Below are 17270 nucleotides of genomic sequence, written 5' to 3' on the forward strand. Positions count from 1 at the left end.
TGCTGGGAACTCACAAAGCCTTAACATTTCAGCAATATGAAATTCTTTGTTCAGAAAACTGTGTTTGACTAGTTGGGACAACATTTGGGGTCTGACAAAGGTTTTTATGTTCAATTCTGTTGGTCTGACAAGGGATTTTATGTAGTTTCAAGAAAACTTCATTTCTTAGTATTTAGGACTCAAAAGGTTTCGTTAGCTGGAAAATATGCAGTTGCATTTTTTTATAGTGTATGATTTTGAGATTCATCTTTTCACACTGAGGACAACTGAAAGACTCGTATGCAACTATTACAGAAGGTGCAAACACTCACTGATGCTCCAGAAGGAAAAACCATGCATTAAGAGCCTGGAGGTGAAAACTTTCTGAATTTGAAGATCAGGGTAAAATGAACTTATTTTGTCTTCTGGAAAACATGTTATGTATACCTTATGTAACTCCTGCAGGGCAGTACTAAATGTAATGTAAAAATAAATAAATGAATATATATATATATATATATATATATATATATATATATATATATATATATATAAAACACTGTATTAAGAATCAAGCGTATGTAAACTTTTGAATGAATTCAAATTCAACTATTATTTTCTCTTGTGGACTTATCGTAAACGTCTTTTATCTTATTCAGGTCAGTACTAAATAAAAATGAATTGCTGAAATACTACAAATGATTCTCTGGTCGGTATAAGTCTATCTCACTGATAAAAGGATTTATCAGTAGTAGATTACTGGGCAGAAGAGGTATTTCACTGGGGCTTGTGCCCTAGAAAAAAGGGTTAGCAATGCTCCAGGTCCAAACCTTTGTTAATTTAGAAAAATCATGTAAGAAATAGAAATTCTGGCTTGTCTGATTCTTAGAAGTTGCTGGAGTAACAAGAAGGTTTAATAACGACAGTTTAATAAACACAATAGGCTTCATTCATGAAACATTCGTAAATATATGAGTAAATTCTGAATAATTTGCGCATAAAACAGACCTCCCTGATAAGTTTCCTCCAGATTCACAAACGCTTCGTTAATGTCAAATTTGTTAGTTAAACGTGTATTTTAATGAATTCCAATCATTGGTAAATATGGCGCTTGTGCACGCTCATTCACAATTAGCATAATCCCTGTCTATAAATTACAGCTACGTAAATTGCGTGTCCAGGAACACAGTGGAATATTCTGGTCTACTTTCTCAGGTTTGTCTCCAGTATATTGCATAAATGCAAATAAAAAAAAGACTAATAGGCCATTTGCCTAACAATAAATATTCAATAATGTGTGTCCACCAAAGAGTTTTTAGCCAGCTGAAAAAATGTCAGGCGCTCTTCTGTAAACGACCACTTGGTGGCGCTTGAGAATGCTTTTGTGGCACAGCGTTTTTTCAGCTAAGACGCTTTAGTTGCTATGATTTGGAATATCCATGGCGACAACGTATTACTATAGTATTTCATTTTAAAGATTTTTACTAAATATAAAAATGCAGTAACCAGTAATATTGAATTGTTTTAGGCAGTCGTTGTACAAGCAGGATGGTTGGTCGCTATTTGTCCCACCCGTCCTCTATTTACAGCTGGGTAAATACTGACAGTGATGAGAGCTGTGTTTAAGAGTTATCAACTGTTTTCAAAAAGAGGGCAAGGGCAAATGACCTTTTAATTATTATGGCAGTGCATCAAATTGCAGTGTCATCAGTTTGCCAAAAAGAACGCAGAATGTTTTACGCACCATTTACACATGGTAGGGAGCAGGTGTACATTTCTTTCGTACCATCTAACATTTTGAAAATACGAACATTTTCATGAATTTGAAAGTTTACGTCAGAACAGCTTTACGAATGATTTACACAAAAAATCATTCTGCTCGTGTTTCATGAATAAGGCCCATTGTTAAGTTAATGTTAGCTCAATCAATAGTAGTGTTACTGTAAGTAACCTGCATTTTAGACACAATATTGCCAGTTGCCATATCGGTTTTTGCACTGCCAGTGAAGAAGGTTTCAAACAAAGCTGTGTTACGGAATTAACAAATCATTTGGATGAATGGATTAATGACAGTGGTCTAGTGGACCAAGGTAGAGCTGCAAGCTCACGGGATGAGGTGGAGCTGGGGACTCGGCAGACTGAGCCAGTGGGAACAAAGACAAAGGAGCCAGAGGGAAGGAGGGAATCCCAATGGATCCAAAGGGGTGGAGGGCTGAAGCGTAGCCAGAGCCCCAATCGCTTGTGGCAGAGGCAGAGTGACAAGCAGGGGGATCCGAGCTGAGGAAGCTGGATAGAGCAAGCAGGAGAGGAGGAGCCAAGAAGCTGGATGGAACTGGCGAGGATAAAGGAGCCAGGAGGCCGGATGGGACCAGCAGACAAGGAAGAGCTTTAGGACTAGGGATATTGGTGGGACAAGACCTACCAGTACTTTCTCCAGGATGGACATGGCAATTGGCTTCAGCTCTGGGACAGACAGGGCAGCAGGCTCAGGCTTCAGGACGAATGACTGCTCCAGCAGGAGATCTGTGACAGGCACTGGTTCTGGCTCTATGGCTTTTCTCTTCACCCACGGTGAATCAGGAGCTAATTGTAAATGAAATTAATTCCCATGAATGTAATCAAGTTGGTCTCCACATGCTCTTCAAACACCTTAATATATATTTTGCAATATATTTTGATTCATGGTAGCACAATGTGGCTGTTATGCAATTGGCTTAAGGACGGTCAGATGTTGGCCAACGACGGGCCATCTGCGAACGTCTGTCAGGTTTTTTTTTTTTTAAGATTTATTTTTGGAGAGATAGGGGAGGGATTGGGAAAGGTTCTCGAGTTAGGATTCAAACTCAGGACACCCGTAGCACAACGACATTGTATGTCAGTGCACTGCCCACAAGGACATCGGCACCGACTGTCAGGCTAGTTTTTGCACTGTACTCTACACTTTGGTGGCTATTTGTCTGATTCAGCATGTTGATTCGGCGTCAAGTGAGAGTGAGAACTCTGATAGAATCTTAAGCTTATGGAAGGAGTAAAGATAAGAGAATTAAAGTTCAAGTAATGAAAGCAAGCAAGTCAAGACAGCACAGACAGAAAGTTGTTCTAATGTTACTGTAAGGCATGAGGGTTTAGCTGCCTGTGGGTTAATTTGATTAAAAACAATTGAAAATACTTGAAAATACTGATGGCTAGTAACTTTTATTAAGCAATATACTAGAACTGGGGGAGAGCAATACTCTACTCCGTGCCCGCCACACTCTTCTAATCTCCCCTTTTTCTCTTTCCCGCACTCCCCTTCAGATTACATTTTCCTCCCTCTGAGGAACCAACACCAAAATAAAAGTCCTCAGCAAAAACATGCAAAAATAGAATAAAATGAATATTAAACAAACAACTTCACATTACGTTATCTTACCCAAGCATTCAAATTTGCGAATATTTTTACAATAACATGAGACGGTTAAAATGAAGAAACTTATCAACATACAGTAAATGATGTTCAAGAAGGTAAGCAAGCACTGCTTTGTTAACATTTTGTATATCTTGTATATCCTTGTTTCAGTTTTGTCCTTTTGGTGATGAATATAGATTATTGACAGCTGCTGATATAGACAGTTAAGTAGATGGTGGGTGGAGTCAACCTATTTTGGAGTTGTGTGTGTTGATGCTAGAAATGTTTCAAAGCCACAAATGCACAGGTAGAAATCCAAATGCACAGGAAGCAATCCACAAATGAATGCCAAGGCAAAGTTGTGTTTGTGGCATACAAACATATATATGGATACTTTTTTATATTTGCAAATCATGTTTTATTTATTTGTATCTCTTTACATTTATTTATTGCACAAAATCTCTTTATCTGGAAATATGCAACAACCCCATAAAACATCTAAACAAACCAAACCATATAAAAACAAACACATTATACTTACCAAAGACCAGTGGAGCCCACAAATTTCCACAATGGATGTGTGCAGCATAAGGCAGAGAGAGAAAAATAAAAGTACACAGCATTGCTGTGAAATAGCAGTTAGTAACTGATCACATCCACACATTTAGGTTTCTGCTAGGGCCATTGATGCTACTGAGACAAATAAGATTTAGGTAGACATTAGAAAAAATTACTGAATGCATCCTACTAGTGTGCGTTTCCTGTACAATGTCGTATCTTCTAGTTTAACCATCAAAGTATGATGCATCATTGAAAAAAAAAAAAAAAAACAAGTAAGTTGTGACTTTTTCCTGACACCACAGTAACATTGTTGCACCTCCGTCATTTATTAATGATTTCACGCACAGTTGGTGGAGTGATAAAGTCTTTTGATTACTTAATTAAAGATCACAATTAATATCTCATTATTATGGTTCATTTTCTTGAAACAACAGAAAGCTGTTCATTTGTTTAATCATGTTTACATGCAGTATGTAATTGGTGTACTCCACTAGACTATATTCAGTTCATTCACCCAGCAGTTTTCTCAACAACGTAATTTATCAGAAATGCTGCTGTAATGAACATGACATCTGAGGACTACTTAACTATTTTTGATCTCCATCCTTTTGTTTAATTTGATGTTTGATTCATTTTAGGATACCATCTAGTCATACTCCAGGGTTCCCGTACACATACCTGCTTTTCAAAAACAGTGATGATTGCTGACACACTAAAATATATAGATTTAAAGGAATAGTTCACCCAAAAGGATAGTTCACCCAAAAATGACAATTCTGTCATGGACTATTTTAACGATGTCCTGACTACCTTTCTGGGGCTTGAATGTATCAGTTGCATTGCTGTCTATGCAGGGTCTAAAAGCTCTTGGAATTCATAAATATCTTAATTTGTGTCCTGAAGACTAACAAAGTTCTTACGGGTTTGGAATGACGTGAGGGTGAGTAATTAATGACAGAATTTTCATTTTTGGGTGAACTATCCCTTTATATATATATAATTGGAATGAAAGCTGTAGAATATACTGCCTGTTACCTTGCTTATTGTGCCAAAGACCATGATTCATTTAAGTCCACTTGTCATCCTAAGAAGAAACTATGCTTATACAGAGCTGAAGTTCTAATCACATAATTATGTTTGTGAATGTTTGTTGGAACTATGCTTTGGGAAATCTGCAACCACAGCTGGTTAACAATGCTATTGGAAAACGCACCTCTGGCTTATTATTATTCTTATAATTTTTTTGTTTTGTGCTTTGGAAATTCAAGTACAGCTCCAGTAGAATTTAACCTGTGCACTGCCATTCTAACTAGAAAATAATTATTTTGATGAACCGTGATGAACCTTGAAAGTTACTCTTTTGCAAGGTACGTTTTGTTCATTGAATCATCATTGTTATTTTTAAAGACAGTCAGCTTTTACCCTACATGGAGCCCTAAAATAAAAAGGCATAAATGCTCTGTGAACCGAATCAAAATGCTGTCCGTGTGCTTCATAGATATGCATTCCCATCTGTAGAAATATGCACTGATAGAGTGTTCCACCTTTGGGGACCTCAGCATACAGTCCCACTGGCAATCATTTCTATGAAAAAACCCAGGCGATTGCTTCAGCCTCACGTCATCAAGGGCCTTGTGACCTTGACACTGTTCAACTCAATCTTTCCATCCAGTTGTCCTCAAACTGTCTTTTGAACTTGAGTTTAGGTGTTCCGACTCTGGTTTTGAGTAAATACAGTATGTTGAAACCAACTTCTAATTACTTATCTTCCCCTCAGGTTTGTAGGTTTTGGTTTGTTTGCCTTTACTGACTTAAGTCTCAACAGAGGCTCCTACTAGTAAAAGAAAACAGATTATTTCAGTTTACTTTATTTCTCAACTGAATTGATTCCACACTAATTCATGCACAAACTTCTAGAGCTCTGTCTAAATACCCTATTAGAGCAAACCACAGATTTCTAACTATAAAAGGAAGCCTCCAATTTCTAAGATTTCATGGCTGGATCCACAATATACTTCAGGCCAAGACGCAAACTTGCAGCTAAAAGAATTCCAGACGCTGACGTTAACCTCCCAGCAGGCAAGTGGTCAGGTATTTCCTTCATTGTTATTGCAGGCACTCAGTGTGGGGTGTGTGCTTGCTAACGAGATGTGCCTGCATCTCCATGCCTCATCAGGATCTCATTTGTGTCTCAAAACTTTGAAGTCATTCTTCAGGCCAGCCCCCAAACCCACGCAACTTCAAAAACCACGACCTCGGAAATAGATCAACGCGAGCACTCTCCCCGCAGTGGTGGTTGCTTTCTTTTTTTTATAATTATTAACACTTTTATTTTGTATGGAAACATTCAACAATACCGTTCATATCCAGCCAGAGGAGAGCTTCATTTATCTGCAAGACAATCATTAGCAACCTTAAAACCGGAAGAAATACTAATTAGAGATGGAATAAAATTGGAAAGAAGATTGTATGTTATAAATGAGCTCATCGTGATGACAACTTGCTATTCTTTGAATTTAAGAGGATATTAACACCAGTCTGAAGGTCACGGGTTTGATAGCTGCTATTTGCTTTGCTTCCAGTTATTTCATTCCTATTTTCAAACATCTCACTTTCTTAAATTGGTGCAGTGTTTTCATTTCCGAGTACATAAGCTGTCAAACACACACACACAAAAAATATTGCATTTAGGAAGTATTTACAGAGCTTGAACTCCAAGCTGTGTTTTAGAATTGTTTTTATTAGGATGAAGTTTTGAAAGATGTGATTATTATGCTTAAATGCTCTCGTTACACCTAAAAAATATTTGTTCACATTAAACACGTCTGGGACTCGCAGTGCGTTTATTGCTTCTGTAATTGTATTGTTTGGTGATATATCACTGATAAATGCAAATGACTCTTTTTATTGTCGTCTTATTAAGGTTTCCCGGATAAGCCATGGCTCTTAACAAGGCAAACAAAACGTTTATTAGGTTGTGGTGAAGGGTTTTGTGACTTCTGATGTACATATGTTTGCCATGTTTACTGGTTTTCATGAAATATTCATTCAAGGCTTTAAGAAAATGGAGAATGTATGATGGCACCCACATTTTCCTTGTTGAAAATTGCCAGTGTTGGAAAATGGCTTCTCTTATAATACATAATTCATTGGCATATAATGTCAAATAAAGTGAGCAAAAATCCCAGCTAGAAGACCGGTTTATTAAGTATTTTGGATGCTGGGGTGCTGGTTTTATTTCACAAGGCTGATTAAACACACATGTATTAATTTGTAACCTGCAAAACTTGCTAAGTCAATTAGTAATACAATACTGGTCGAGTACTGTAGATATAGCTGAGGAAAAGGCTAGTTCAAACAATTCAACCAACACTAGTCAAGCTCAAATCAGCTTTGACTCAAATGGACATTTATACTTGTACTGTGTATCATCTGTCCTCTTGTTCTGTAAACGTTTAGTTTGTAGTTCTGCTTTGCTTCCTGCTTCCTGTTTTCATGGTGTTACTCCTTAATTGTTTTCAGCTGTCCTGTGTTTGTTAGCCATTGTATATTTAAAGCCTGGTTTCTCAGTTGTCTATGTTTGTTCTCACATTGGTTCTCATGTTCCTGTTCTTGGTTTTGGTTTCTTGTTTAATTACATAATTAAACCAGCACTGGATTCATCCCTGCACGCTTACACTTTATTTTAAGGTGTCCTTGTTACAGTGTAATTATACATTTAAGTACTGAGGAATATTAATTAACTACTTTTACTTACTACAGTATATGGGTAGGGTTAGGGGTTAAGGTTACTTGCATGTAATTATGCATAATTTATTGTTATTATTATAGTAAGTACATGTGTCTTGTGTAACAAGGACACTTTAAAATAAAGTCTTACCCCCTGCACTTGTGGTTACAATACTATTCATCTAGCCAGAAAGCCAAAACTGACAAATATTTTTATTTATTATAATAAAATATTGTATGTAAATGTCGTTACTCAATAATGACATAAATATTACACAGTATAATTTATATACAGGCCTATATTTTTAATCAAAGTGATAAAATGGCAATAATGTTTGAAATGTAATTAATTATAGTAATTATAATGTAATAATAATTATTAAATAACTCCAATAATTATAATGAATATTTAATATATAGGCCTATGTTAAAACACTAGCATCTACATGCCACTGGTGACTTCCTGCCCCTAATTTTGAGTTGGTAAATTTAAACCCCTATAACTTTATCTTATCACATCAATATATTTTACCCTACAAATCAAAATGAGTTCTGTCCACAAATCCCCTAAGTAGACATACTATAAACAGTTTTAATATCATAGTAATAAAACAAATTCCCAGATCACAGTGATCTAATAATAATAATAATGAAAAAGGAATACATTTTGATGTTCAGATGAAAATTCAAGATGAATACGATTATAACAATTTAACAAACATGATGAGATTTAGCTTTAGTCAAGAAAAGTAAACAAAAAAAAAAACAAAAACAAAAAAGTGTGATGTTGCTATTGTTTCCTCCCCTTCAACCTAATACATATTGTTCAGGGACATGCAAAGTTATGAAAACAGCAAGTTTATTGTTTCACACAATCAATTCCCTGTTTTAGAAACTCTCACAGAAGAATGGTTTACTGCTGTGAGGAATATGATCAATGAAAACCACAGAGATTTATTGACTGGAACCTTTTCTAGTGAAAGCAAAGCTGTGATAAATTTCAATCCCCCATTTAAGCATTTCTTATGCCCTAAAGCTGACTTCTTCGAGGCATGTTTGAGAAGAATTGCTGAGTTTTGTATTCCTTACTTAAATTCAGGTTCCCAGAGAACTCTGGGAGAGCCTCTTTTGTTCTCCACAACACAGTCACGTCAGTTCCTGGCCTTTGAAGAATAATATCTCTTAAAAAAAAACTGTCATTATAAGAACTGCATGTGCTCAGACATTTCATGATTTAATTTAGCTGTGACTTGAGTTTGTTGATTTTAGAATGTTAAAAGTCAACTTTTATTTTTCTAACCTTTCATCTACATTGCTGGCTTATATCTGCATTTTATCTTCCAAATACTGCCTCTCTCTTCTTTTACAAAATGCCACAGCAATGAAATTGAACAGCTGTCTCGAACTGCAAAAGCAAGGCAATCAATTTCTCCCTTTGAGTCTGCTGTAAGCGGTCGGCTTGAAAATGAGGAGCCCCTCAGTAGAAAGGGAGTGTTTTTCTGAACCATAGGCAGCAGAACACACTTCACCAGAACACACACAGGTTTTTAATGTGTTCTAACTTGATACTGCAGTGACATTAAAGCTTTATGGAAATGCTGTTAATCTCTTTGACGACATTTAAGTGATAGAATTCAGTGAGGAGTTATCTTACTAATTTGGTAATCATTTTGATTAATGACACAATTAAAATGATGCTTCACAGACTGTATTTTCATGAATGTGGGTGTTTCTTCAACTACAGGCACAGTTGTGTCCTAGAGGTTCCTTTTTATTAAAAGTAAGTTTAAAGCTGTTGTGGACACTGTTTACCAGACCTTCATCAATATTTTTTGTTAAGCCTTTTTTTTCTGTAGATTTTTTATAAAAGTCTCTAATACCAGTTACTCTAAAAAAAAAATAATAATAATGCAGTTAATTACATCTCCAACGGTGTAATTAGATTACTGTACTAATTACTCTCACTCAAAAGTATTGCATGACTTATTAGTAATTACTTTCTAAATCCCAAATCAACCTCAGCCAGTTTAAAATACAGGGATAGACATTAAACTTCTCTTTGATTCTTTCAAATAAATAATAAAAAATTGCAAAAGTTATTCCTGAACTGATCAAAGTATTTAAAGGGAGAAGGTTACATTAAAACATGCATTTTAACATTAGATGTTACATTTTGATGTTAAATACATTATTGTTTTGTATAGAATTGTTCTATCTATACTTTTTTTAAAAATGCAATTACATAAGAAGTGTAATTAAATTACAAAAATTATTTTAAAAAATTATTTAAAATTATTTTTAAATAAAAAAATAAGAGTAATCCATTACTTTACTAATTCACTTACAGTAAATAATTACTTAGTAATTACACCCAACTCTGTGTATGACTACTGAGTCAGAAAAACATGAATTATTAGATCTAATCTAAACAGAGAGTGTAATTGTTGTGTCATCATTTACAACTCAACAAACATTTTTTTTTTCCGCCTTAATAAAGGTGTGCCAACTAAATATCACTTTTGCGCAGTTTTGAGCATATTGTGCATTATTTCCAAACAAGTTGAAATTCTGTCAAAAAAAGTGTAAGGTACTCCATGTTATAAAATGTCATTTCCATTGCAGTGATTTAAGACATGATGGAAATGAGAAACATGCTGGAAACATTTATGACATTTTAGGAAAAATGACAGAAATTTCATACAATGCATGCTCTGTATAATTACTGATGAATATTGTTATAAACAAATAATGAGAATATGTTTTAAAGGAGTTCATTTGAAACCCGCAGGGCCAAAAGTGGCCATTGTTGAAGAAACCCCTCATATCTGGTGCATTAGCTGGCCTGGATTTGACTTCAAATGTATTCCTAGCTTGATTGAAATCCTTTTAGGATGAAAGAGACTTTAACCGTACTGTATCAGACCACAACAGGACGAACTTCAGCTCCAAGCTACTGTTCTGCAGTTCAATACACCAACATCAATCGTCAAAATGCAAAACATCTTTAATACCACAGCGGAGTTTCTCCCTGAAACAATACAAATCCTTTTGATCAAATACCCCATTGTTCTGTTTCATTTTGATAATGTCAAAGTCTACGCTTAATCTCCAAAAGACAAGATTAATCTTGTATTAGAGATATCTGTTATAAAACCACAAATGGGGTGCATAGAGAGAATATCCACAATTAACTAGAATCTAATAGTCTTTATATAAAATAACTTGGATCATAAATAATATACACACAATATATTTACCCTGCAAATCAGTGCAATATTACAAGAGACCCATGGTGATAGAGGGATATTCTATTATTCAACAGCACATGTCTTGCTTTACCACCATGTGTTTCCTGATCTGCCAGTCACAAGGAACATGAAATCATCCTCTATAAGACAAAAATGCCTGAGACGCTTCGTGAGCAAGAAAATAAATTAATAAAAAACCGTGATCACTGAAGGAACGTAGAGAAAGGCACATAATGAATCACACTGAACAAAGCTGTTTTCTCTTTACATGTATCTCATGACTACTGTTCATGAATCATTCACAAACACTCATAACTCGTATTGGTTTTTATACCTGCCTTGGGAAATCTGAATACCCTTCTATACAGACAGCGCACTACGAGCCTGGAGGTTTGAATAGAGTTCTGAGAAAACAATAACATCCAAATGCATTTGTACCTTGCTATTTACCGTTTCTTGCATCAGAGATGGGACGCTTATGTATTATGTGCAGCAGTTTCACAGAAATAGCATCTGACTGCGCATTGGCGAAAGTTCTCATTATCCACAAAGACACATTTCAACACTCTTTCAAGAAAACTTTTGATGCTGGCAATCCTTTTCATTCATCAGCTCAAAGCACACAATCCCTTTTTGTCTTCTGTATTCAACAACAATAAAAAATTAACATCAAACACATTATATTTTCATCCTAATGTTGTCTGAGATATTCAGAGCCTATTCTTCTTTTCTTTTCCAAAGAGTCTTGGTTTTTGAGAGTTGGGAGGTTTTCTTTTGAAAGATTTGCAGCTGATGAGAAATAAAGTGCATTGAGCGAATAAATGGCTTAAAATTTCTCATAAGAAATGTGTGGTAATCAAAACCTTTGAAAACTTGAACACAGACTGCATTAAAAACATAAAAAGACATGAAACAGCATTGACATCACATTTTGCACTATCAACAAGCAACCAGTACTATTAAATTTTTTATGTTAATATATTATATAATTGGTTATTAAAACATTCATTACAATTTCACATTACGTTTCATCACATTTATACATTTTAAAATATTGTTTCTGTTTTACATTGCTTCTTTTTATTCCGTTAAGTTAAATCTTCTGAAACCATCATACAAGTGTGAATTTTAATTGGCAGGAAGTTTGGAAGAATTGCAATGACATGATTAAAAATATTGTTTAAATAATTATTATCATTATTACATAATTACATATCAGTTACATCATTAATTTTAATTTATAAATCTATTTACAAAACTAATATCACTTATTGTTTCATATGTAAGTGTTTTCCTTGACTGATTATTTATTACAGGAATATGTCTCTAAACTAAGTTCAGAACAGTCAAAATAATAAACACAGTCATTAGAGATATTAGTTTTACTATACGCCATTCAACATTTTTTTTTTCTAATTACTTGAAATTAAATAGCAACATAAATTTATATATAATATTTTAAGCAAATTAGAGTATTCTGGGAAATAAAGAGTTCTTTACATGCTGTCTCATATTTTGTAATATTTGTTTTGTCTTTGTGTTTGTACTTAACCATATTTCTTGGATCAAAAAAAAAAAAAAAAAAAAAAAAAAAAAATAATTTTATTTTGTGATGTATTAATTTGCATAATTTTTGTGATGTATTAAATTTTGTTATTATGATTTTAAAATTGATGAAGTTATTAAATGTTTTAGTTTTTGGTTCGGGGTTAGGTTATAGTATTTATAACTAGTTGTATATAAAAACAGAATGTCCCCTTACTTAAATATTTTGAGGAGACACTGGTCCCTTTGCTTTCTCTGAGAAAATGGCCCTGCAGCATGTACAGTACAGCACATCCAGATTGCACAACTCAATCAATACTGTTTTGAGTATCAAATATTCTCATGTATTGCAGTTTCTACACTGCTAGTAGGAAATATGAGAGAATTAGATTGAAACCATTATAATAAACAAAGCTGTCTACACTCTTAAAAATAAAGGTTTTTTTATTAGCATCTGAGGTACTATGTAGAAACCTTAGCATCCATGGAAACTTTCCATTGGACAAAACATTCTTTTTTATGTTCTTGGTGGAAAAAAAGGGTCTTTAGATTATTAAAATGTATCTCACACAGGGCCACGTTATCCTCATGGGCAACATGGGAAGCAGTCCAGGACCCCGAATACTAAGGGGGCCCCTGAGACAATTCTCTTTTGCGTATTATAGGGTTGCCAACTGTTCCATGTAATACAGAATCATCCAGTATTTAAGACATCAGAGAAGTGTTCTGTATAAAAGCTTCGGAATGCAATTTGTCCTGTATTTGCAGGCAAACACCGAATGACCTCCTAGACCATGCAGATAACAAATTAATTATAATTTTCCAAATCATTGTTTGAATTGCGAACGTAGCCACTAAAAGGAAGGCTTTAAGACCAAGCGGAATCTTCTGCTGCATAGTCGCTCCCGCTTCATAGCGAGTGGCACTTGTGTTTCGATTTCTGCTAATCAGTTTGCGCAGACGTGATTATTGATCATAAGCATAACATCTACGTCTTTCAATATTGTAAGTTAATGTTGTTAAACAGATAAACAAAAGACATTTTTTTTTAAATTTTAGCATATTATAAATATGTAAATGTAAATTATACATTTTTTAAATCTAGCGAAGGCTATTAAACGTGGACCTCATTTTTGAAAAACTAATTCAAGCACTTCACTTTGAGGAAGCAGGAAGACAGTTAATTAATTTTATTTTTTTTATCTTTGAGGAAGCAGGAAGACAGTTAATTAATTTTATTTGCTGGGTTGTTTCTTATTTGTAGTTTATTATTTTTTTTTGATGGTTTGTTTTATTTTTGTGGTTTTTAGGATTTTTTCTATTTTGGGTTTGATATGGGCAATTTTTGTGCGTTTTTTTTTTTTTTTTTTGTTTATGTTTATTTCAGAACCTGCTTGTCTTTAGACACTGTTTGTTCATTGGATATATAACGTATAAGGCGGGGGGGTGTTGGGTTGTTGGGTGTATGGGGGTGGGGACTGCTTTTCAGTAATAGTCTATATAAATTAAAATGTATCACTGCGTTAGAAAGAAAAAAAACATAGTAATGGCAGGCTATGATTCTGTAAAGAGAGACATCACATTTCAGTACACATTTGCATAAGTCATTCATTAACATCAGGTTTTGTTGCGTAACACATCATACCTGCATTACAGAGGCAACAAGGTTGGGTTTTGGAGAGCCGTTGGTACGTATTCAGAGGATGAAGCCATCCCACCACACCGCTAACCTGTGAGATCTAATAACTACAAAGTTGACCTTCCTGATCCCAATCTCCCACACGAACTTTCCCTTACATTGGTACGTATTCAGAGGATGAAGCCAGCAGCTCTCCTGACAATAAGCGTCTTCCAACTCCCAGATGTTTCACTCTCCATCTCTCTTATTTTCAACCAATTGTTCATTTCTTTGCTTGTTCTTTCTATCCCTTTCTTCCCTCCAGCACACAATTGTTCTCTCAGGCTTTCCTTCTCTTCCCCTTAGACTCATTACTGTTATACGCATGTCTCTCTCAGAGCCCCTGTAGTTCTGTAGTTGTATTTTGACTTTTCTGTCTCTTTGTTGATTTTTGTTGTTATTTGTGGTTGTTTTTTTTTTTTTTTGTAGTATGAGGATGAACTCAAACTGTATATGTATATGACAATGAGGACAATCAAGACTGAACGGTATTTATACCCTCATCCATCTTTTAATCCTGCCAAACTTGTGATTCTGTTTCATAAAGATCTGAGATGCTTATATACAAGAATATTATGTTGTTTTCAAGTTTGAAAATATTCTGTAACATTAAGGTCCCATTAGTTAACACCTTAGTTAATGCTTTAACAACGAAGATTTTTATTAATTTTTCAACAATATTTATTAATCTTAGTTAACATAAATTAATAAAAATACAATGGTTCATTGTTAGTTCATGTCAGCTCAGGTTCACTGAAGGTAGGGTAGGTAATTTCGGAGAGGCTAGCATTAGCAAGCTAGATTTAAAAGCATAAGATCCCACCCTCCCTGCAAAATCACTCTCCAAAGCCACGCCTCCTCCAAAACACATGAACTGCCACGGGCAGACCAGAGGCTAATGAGAGACTGCATCAGTGTCTAATTACCATATGTCTCATTCACTGGTGAGAAAACATTACAGTACAAATTGCATAATATTACAATAATAATGCCTTCTATTCTTGCTCTGTATGCAATAGCGCAATAGTATGCGCTGATGACGCATCATGTCTGGGTGAACAGAATGTGTGGAGGGGGATGCAAATACATACGTTAACAGGCAGGTAAGACAGCCTATTGTAGCCCTTGGACCGAGGGATGTGATTGAACAAATATTTTATGGTTCTACTCCTTCCACAGACGAAATAAATGGATATAAATACATGTAGACCACTTAATTTAGTGATTGCTATTGGGATTTGAAGAGACTTTCAACTAGCATAAGAAAAAATGTTTTTAAACCAAATCACCTACTCTGACATTACATATTTACAGATGCAGGTTTTGATTTTAATAACGATCTAATAATTTTCTAATCTAATCTAATAACCAAACCTCATTTTGGGGATGTCTTCATTTGCAAACATGATATAAAAATAAATAAAGTTATTAAAAGTGTAACAATGCAGAAATCTAATCTAATTTCTAATAAAATCTAATAATGTTTTTTATTATTTCTCTTTTTAAGTCAGCAGTACTTAAACTTCCAACTGCTATTTTGCCCAGAAAGTTTGCAAAAAGGTCTAAATCCACAACGAAGCCATGCAACAGCAAATTTAGGATGAGATTAAAGTTATAAAATACATCTATGAAACAAAAATGTACCTGACCTCTTCAGGGAAATCTAGTCAGGCTAGGTCTGACTAGGGCTATATTTATAGTCTTTCATGACTACATTCTCAGATCCTTTTATTATTATGTTTTTTTTTCTTCTGATTTCTTTCTTTCTTTCTTTTTCAGGATGAACATCTAATTTCTGAAAAAAAATAAAATAAATTATACATTAAGCTCTGTGGATGCATATTTTTATCATTAAATGAAACTAAAAGTAAAAAGGCCCTGGTAAGATTATTGTCAGCCACAGACATAACCACAGGTGACAAGCTGCATTTTTTAATCACTTTATGTATTTTAATAACCAGTAGTAGGGGGAATACAACTTGCAAGATATTTCTTCCTTATGGTTTTCCATAGTCCAATGCACATTGAATGCAATATTAATAAATAAGTTTAGCAAAAAGTCTTTAGGCAAAATAGTCTAAATATACAGAAGAGATTTTCTGATGAGGTTTTTGTAACATTTTTATAGGGCACCAAGTGAGCCAGAAACGTCTCTAGTGCCCTATCAAGAAAATAGGTGCACGATGTCCCATGATGCTTCTGGCCTCCAATATTAATTTTAACTCCCCATCCTTCACTGAGAGCTTATTTGCAAAAACGGCATTATATTATAAAAATATGCATAAAGTAACTATGGCCAATCACTGGGTTGGACACACGTTTCTCGCATTGATGTCTTTCTGATGTCAAAAAAGCAAGCCATACAGTATTTTTTGTCATGATACATCTAGTCTGAATTAGATTTTGATTTCCTATTGTATTGGGGTCAATTAAATTTTCAAACTGTTTGGAACACTGGTTCAACAACTAGTTATTTCTTGAAATTTTGTGCCATTTTTTCATACAAAGTTTGAGACATACTGTAGATATGTTTTGGAAAGGCCATACACATTTTGGTTGCATCAATTGTTTTGGTGATCAAACTGACCTTCTGTGCAATTTTCCCAAAATCAACTCTGAGAAAACAGCAAAGAGTTAGGTAAAACAAACAAACTATTCTATTGCTGCTTATCGAATACTAAAATATTAAATACATGAACGTTTTTTACATTTATGACTCAAAGTTTACTCAAAATGAAGATTAATCTTCTGAATCATCCAAGGAGAATTCAGTTTATTTTTGTTTCCCAGTCGAAAATCTCTGAAAGAATGTGTTTGGATGTTGTTAGACTGCAGCATTAAAAAGTAGTGTGAGAAACCCATTGTACATTCACAAAAGATAGAGAACCAAGACAAACCAAAAAGGCAGAGGCTATTTGCACTACGTGCAAAGTTTTGAGTTTGTGCAACTAGTTAACAAAAACATATGTGGGTCAAATTGACCTCTAACACAATAGAAATAACAATAAAAATATATATGTGGTTTTCCAAAATATTAACGTACGTTTTTACAATGGAAGTTTACGATTTGGCTAGACCCCACCAGGGCGGGGCACAATAGAAATAACAATAAAAATATTAACCTACAATGGAAGTTTTCCAT

Source organism: Cyprinus carpio, chromosome B2 (genome assembly GCF_018340385.1).
Source record: "Cyprinus carpio isolate SPL01 chromosome B2, ASM1834038v1, whole genome shotgun sequence".
Classification (NCBI taxonomy): domain Eukaryota; kingdom Metazoa; phylum Chordata; class Actinopteri; order Cypriniformes; family Cyprinidae; genus Cyprinus; species Cyprinus carpio.